The sequence below is a fragment of the Sinocyclocheilus anshuiensis genome, unplaced genomic scaffold, assembly GCF_001515605.1.
Source record: "Sinocyclocheilus anshuiensis isolate Anshui unplaced genomic scaffold, SAMN03320099.WGS_v1.1 scaffold443, whole genome shotgun sequence".
In the NCBI taxonomy this organism is placed as follows: domain Eukaryota; kingdom Metazoa; phylum Chordata; class Actinopteri; order Cypriniformes; family Cyprinidae; genus Sinocyclocheilus; species Sinocyclocheilus anshuiensis.
Window position 1 is genome coordinate 552,863 of NW_015548211.1, and position 325 is coordinate 553,187.

The following is a 325-nucleotide window of genomic DNA, read 5'->3' on the forward strand; positions in this document are numbered from 1 at the left end:
TCTTTACATCTTTTTTTTTTTTTTTACTTTGCATCACATCTCCACAGTCTCCCTTATCTGATTAGCTAATGGTGTGTTCTGTATGTTTTTCCAGTTCAAACAACTTAAAATATACATGAAAAAGTCAAATATGCTTCATGGCAATTACATCAAGATAACAATTACTATAATGAGTTTACATGCTATATCAACCCATCAGTTTGACTTGTTGACTGGTTGACAAACTTAAGTATATCATAATGCTTTCTTTATCCCAAACGGATCTTTTATAGGTTTATACATGAAACAATGTCTGACAGATCATCTTACAAGAGTGCAGTACAGA